Source organism: Pseudorca crassidens, chromosome 5 (genome assembly GCF_039906515.1).
Source record: "Pseudorca crassidens isolate mPseCra1 chromosome 5, mPseCra1.hap1, whole genome shotgun sequence".
NCBI lineage: Eukaryota > Metazoa > Chordata > Mammalia > Artiodactyla > Delphinidae > Pseudorca > Pseudorca crassidens.
The window spans coordinates 127,910,699-127,916,555 of NC_090300.1; the positions used below are offsets into that span (position 1 = coordinate 127,910,699).

The 5,857-nt window shown below is 31.2% G+C and overlaps 1 non-coding gene across 1 annotated transcript; it reads right to left on the minus strand.

Annotated features, from left to right (window-relative positions):
- Nucleotides 1–2,133: 2,133 nt before the first annotated feature.
- LOC137225662 (U6 spliceosomal RNA) lies at nucleotides 2,134–2,242 on the minus strand. The gene has a single exon (XR_010943968.1). It is a non-coding gene; the product is annotated as a U6 spliceosomal RNA (small nuclear RNA).
- Nucleotides 2,243–5,857: the final 3,615 nt, after the last annotated feature.

Sequence of the window (5,857 nt, forward strand, 5' to 3'; positions counted from 1 at the left end):
AAATGTACTATTAATGTGTACCCACAAGCAGGGGAAATGGCCAAGAGGCTACTATTTATAAAGGGCATAGAGAGAGTTGGACTTGCAGGTTGGCTATTGAATTACATATATGAACTCTTGTCCCATATTAATCTCTAATCCCCAGTTGAACTCTTACAAGTACTAAATAAGGGTCTGATTAGAAAGAATATCTAACTCTAGCCTGAAGTGGTCAGGGAAATCAGCTGCTTTTGGTGGAAAGAATGCTTAATCTTAATTTTGATGGATAAATATAAAGCACATAGTCAAAGTGTAGACACTAGGTCAGTCTAGAAAGATACTATGTTAATATAATGCTCCCCAAGAGTCAGGTTGACAGGGGGAGCAGTTCAACAAAGCCGCATTGTAAGTTTTAAAGAGAAGTTGTCATTTCTATTTGCTGGACCAAAGTTTTTAAAAAAATACTAGGAAACATTATCTGCTTTGATGTTTATTTCCTTTTGTTTGGCTTTACAGCTTTCCTTTTTGCCCTTCAAAGAGGAGAAAGAAGAAATCCAGCAGTGTTGCAAGCATATATTGGTGAATTTTAATCATTGCATAATTCTTTCTGGCAGGATTATCTAAAGCTTACTATCCCTTCAAGTAACACTTTTAAAGCTCTATCAAATCATGAGGCCAAAGGGCTATACAAACAAATACTTTATTAATTCAATTTTTCAATATGCTTGAAATGTGATCTCCCAATTTCTGTGCGAGCAGATTAAAGTCATAGATCTGCATTTATCACACCACCTTGGAATTAAACAAGAGAGCAAGAACTCCCCTTTCAAGATGAGGACAAGAAATGGGAAAGTTAAGTATGTCAGAGTCCAAATAGAGATTTTGAAGAGCAAATTTTCAATCTGTGAATCTATGCAATAGTGTGGGAAGAAGAAATGGAACCTGGCTAAATATTCTCCAACTTAAGACGTCACGTAAAAGATGAATACTTTAGCCAGGCTCCCTGACCACACACTGAAACCCACTGAATTCCACAATCTGAAACAGAGGTCACATAGATAAAGATGTGAAAGAGAAAGTACATTTTTAGTACTACAGATTTAGTGTAAACAACATTTAAGTATGTGTAAAATGCAAGTTTTTAGTTCTATTCTCCTTTTATCTGATTTTCTCAGGTAATCGTCCATTTTCATCTCTAGACTCATGAATATTTCAACTATTTTGAATTGAATATTGTTTAAAATATTAGACTAACTCTACTCTTAGCACTTTGCTTGAAATTTAGCACAAAGTTAGCATTCAAAATCAAGGAAACAAGCAAAACAAATGTTCCCCCTAAACCCTTCACAACAGAGAGTAGAAAGGATAAAACCTGCAGTTTTGACCTTGCTGATGAGGAATTTTCTTTTGAATTCCAATTAGAACTCTGAACTTTAAATCTTCCTGCGATGAGTTTCAGAACTTTGTTGTTTCCTTCAGCACACTCGTTTTCATCTTATCATTTTCAGTTTCATTTATTTAAACTCTTACTTTAAAGTTACCACATGCTTATTCCTGAGTCTACAATATACTCAGATTGGCACAAACATAAAAAGCAGAAGCAAGGAAATGTTCACCACAAAAATTAGGACAATATTTAACTTTAGGGAGTAGGGAATTGTGATTAGGAAGTGGCATATGGCAGCCGTCCTGGATACTGGCAATACTTTTTTTGCCTTAGTTGTGTGACTATTGCATGTTTGCTTTATAATGACTACATAAAGTGTACATTTGTTTTACGCATTTTCATTAATATATACTTCATTTCATTATAAAAAGGATAAAACAATCTATTCTGTCTACTAAATTATGGAGTTTTTGCTATAGGATTATATTGACAGTATAATACAGATTGTATACAGACATGTTAAACTACATCTTAAATTCAAGTAAATTTTGAAGATGATTTATTTTCTCTCTCCATGGAGTTCCTGAGGATGTTTGTTTACTCTATCAAGTCTAAGAGCAAATGAGCTAGAGTTTAAAATAAGAGCTGCTATACAACATCTGAAGGATCTTTCAGAAATCATTTAGTCTCAGAATACAAATGGACCATATCTAAGTACCATTTGAAAATATATTCTGATTATGAAAATGGAACACTGTATTCTTTTTAAAAATACAGAACGCTTCATGAATTTGCGTGTCATCCTTGTGCAGGGGCCATGCTAATCTTCTCTGTATTGTTCCAAAACACTGTATATTAACAAAAACTATCATTAAAATATAAACTTTTTATAAGAATAAAATATAACTATAAATATTTCATTATAATACATAAAATATATTTCATTATATATATTATACACTATATAATATTATATTTTAGTATATATTGATTATAATGTCTATATTGTATGTATTATATAATTATGTTCATTATATTTCATTGTAATTAATCTCATCTCTATAATTAATCTGATTTTATTTTGGTACATATTTAGATGTTCATATTACCAATTTGACCAATACTATACTTAAAAAAAAAAAAGTTTTAAATGCTGACTCAGCTCTCTTGGAGGATTAATTTTGTAGTGCAAGGTCAATAAACAGTTAACTTATTGTTTGATCAAATTTAAAGAAATTTATTTTGTCTCAAAATAAATTGGTATATTCAAAGGAATAAAATGATTCTCTGTGCAACATCTTCCAGGACAGTGTCAACATCAATTTCTCTAAGTGTATTTGTGGCAGAAAATATGCATGCATTTTTTCAGCAGCCAAAGCAGTAGACTATAGTATTAGTTAGAAATATCCATTCAGAGAAGCTCTAAACACCTTTCCCGTTAGGGGGAAGTCTTCCAACCATATGTGTTAAATGGAAATACATATCTACTCTCCTCCTCTAGTAACTTAACCTATAGGCATGGGACTGAGGCTTGGGCAATGGACACTTTACCTGATAGCTAACTGCTGAGAAAGTAACACAAAGATGCAGAGGCAGTTGGATGTTAATAGTTTTCTTGGTTGACCTGAGAGTTTAGAGGCAGAAGGAGAAGTGCCCAGTGTAGCAAGAAGTGTCCAGTGACAAAAGTGGTGATGACAGCAATAACGTCTTAATCAGAGAGATCTTGCTGTTTGCGAAATGTTGTACTCTAGACCTCAGTTCCTGGACATTTTTCAAGAATTCATCACATTTTTTGGACAATTCTGTTTATGCTTAAGTTACATAGATTGGCTTTCTTTTTGGTTTCAACCAAAGACTAACTTGTAAAGGGAGAAAGCATTCTTTAGCATTGAATTTTACTGTGTTGTGATATATTGTATCACATACATTGTATGTGATCATATAATAGATTTTTTACTGCTATAAGTACTACTTCCTTTGTCTTACACAATGATAACAGTCAATTTTGTTTGCATTGTTACCCCTTTTTGAGAGCTTATGGTTTTTTAAATGTGTTCATCTTTCAAGAAAGACTTGCATTTACTAGGCAAATGGCATGTGACCTTTTGACCTTGCATAATTTTAGTAATCAAAATTGAGGAAAGCTCTTGAGCCAAGAAGACATGAGAAAGCCCTCACAAGAGTCTCTTTTAGACACCTGCAAGTGGAGAAAACTGAAAAGTGCAGTTTTCACTTGGCTTTCATCCACAAGGATGCAAGATATACCATTTGCCTCCTCTGCAGCATATAAAATAATAATCATGCTTTTTGCAGAATAGAGCTAAAGCAGAACAAATTAGAATGGAATTGGATAACTAAATAATAATAACCAAATAATTACCAAGCAACCTGAAAATAATGTAATGGAGTAATTGAAAATGTTTTTTGTAGAAACGTGATTTGCCAGATATTTTTTTGAGGTAGCACTTGCATTTTCAACAGTTTCCTCTCTTAATATCTATGATTATCTGCATAGAAATTAAATTGAAAAACTTATTTACTGTATTCATTTTTTCAGAGAATTATTAAAAGAATACCACAAATCTGAGTGAAGACCCTCTATGAATCCATACTAATTCTGACATTGGACTATCCATGTTCCTGATGTTATTCATGGCTAGTTTCATGTATATTGCAAGATCCTTAACTCAGAGCATAATTACAGATGGAAAGAAAACAGAGAGGAATAAAATACTTCTTTTTCTGAATAAAATGAATATAAAAATTCTATATTATTTTACGTGTTTTATAGAATTATTAATAGTAGATTGTGCAAACTCCAAGAGCTTTTATGCATTCAGTGGGGAAGGTGAACTTTGGCTAATAAATGTATCTTGAACTTTGTCAGTGGGAAATTTAGTGCTGTATGCTATTATCTAGATGAGAAATTTTAAAGTTTATTTTAAAATTGCTGCAAAGTAATAGGTCTAATAAACAAGAGGTAGTTTTGAGCCATTCACATGAAAGAGAATCAGATAAAATCTTCAGCCACTCTAATTAATGTTAGTTGATGTTATAGACATTTAAGCACACCTATTGAAACACAGAGGGAAAATCAAAGATGAGAAAAGCAAGTAATAGTATTTCAGATATTTTATTCTCAGTTTATTTCTAACACAATATGATTTTCTTAAATGAAATTGAATATGATCTCTCCGGCATACTTATGATTGAAATGAATTCTTACGGTTAAAAAATGGACTTCTTTCTGACATTGGTAACCACACATATAATTTCAGTAAGAATGCAATCAGGATGTTGCAGTTGCCTTAACTTATTAAAATTACCATTATGCAATTATCTTACTAATTGTGATTCATATATATATTCCATAATTCCCTTATTCCATATATGTATACCACAGTATGCAGGTGATCAAATTATTATGCAACATTTTATTTCTGTCATTATTTTGCATTGCTTATTTCTCTGGTTAAAAAAGTTGTTTTTTTGTTTGTTTGTTTTTGTATAACAAAAAGTGGATCCAGACTTTCCAACAGTTCTAGAAAAAATCTGGTATGTTTTAAATGTACATACTATAGAATTTTAAACCGCTAATAGTACTGATTTTTACTTCATAAATTCTTATTCATCTGCAGTGAATTTAAATATGTAACTTGCAGTTCCTTGGATATATGCAATATTTTACTTTCTAAGAAAATATGTAGAACTTTAAATTTTATATATGAATTGCCACAAAAGATGGCATATGGTCATGTGGAAGATTTTAAATTGTTCTCTTATGCATTAAACTTTGTTATAATCAGTTTTACAATATAATAATATTAGATTTACAAAAGAGCGTATCCAATAACTGTCCCAGTCTTCCAATAAGGAGATTCAATGTAATCACTCAAGTTGCTAGGATTCATGCCCTGTCTTTGACTTATGCTATAGTAGTGAGTCTTGTGACTTTTCTAAAAGAAAAATAAGTTTTGAGATGGTATTTTTGTGCTTTTCCTTTATCACAACAATTTCCATTAATTACATGCTAATCAATAATACATAAAAAGCTATATCAGTTACAGAGTATAGCAAATTTAAAATACTATATGACATAAACAATTTATGTCTATTTCCTGATATTTCTTGGGAAATATTTTTTTTCTTTTCACATTTGTTGACACCTCCTGTATATTCAACTTTTAAAAAATTTTGGATATTTATAAAATATTAATTAGTACTTATTTATTAATTAATATACTTTAAAATATATACTAACTAAAGTTGTATAAAGATGTACTCAGTTTTCAACTAATATTTTTTCTGTTCCAAGATTCTACCCAGAATGCTATATTACAAGTAGTGGTCACATCCACCTAGACTCCTCCTCCACTTGGCTGTGATGGTTTTATAGACTTTCCTTGTTTTTGATGACCTTGATGGTTTTCAAGTCATACTGGTCATCTATTTTGTAAAATGTCTCTCAGAGGAAATTTATTTACAATTTTT